The 238-nt window shown below is 34.0% G+C and overlaps 1 protein-coding gene across 1 annotated transcript in view; it reads left to right on the top strand.

The window, feature by feature from the left end:
• Positions 1 to 238, top strand: part of LOC119594003 (exportin-T-like) — a gene marked incomplete in the record, with an annotated part of 14,234 nt that overhangs the window by 10,554 nt on the left and 3,442 nt on the right.

Raw genomic sequence — 238 nt, 5'->3', positions numbered from 1 at the left:
GAATGCTGAACAATAAGTATAACAAGTAGCGGGTATAGGAAATTTATCAGAGTAGAAAAGACTAGAGAAAAAACAAATGTGTTATTTTAGAATGTTTATTTATACAGTATATAAGGTAGGTGAAAAGAATTAGTGTACATATTTATCATAATTTTGAGTAGGGACTGGCAAGGAAGCCAACCTGCTGGATCCCTAGAGCTTTTAAGAAATAGAATGTTAACCCATTGGATCGGGGTGC

This window comes from Penaeus monodon, chromosome 33 (genome assembly GCF_015228065.2).
Source record: "Penaeus monodon isolate SGIC_2016 chromosome 33, NSTDA_Pmon_1, whole genome shotgun sequence".
Classification (NCBI taxonomy): Eukaryota; Metazoa; Arthropoda; class Malacostraca; order Decapoda; family Penaeidae; genus Penaeus; species Penaeus monodon.
Note: the sequence above shows the minus strand (reverse complement) of the source record. Positions and strands in the feature narration are given on the sequence as shown.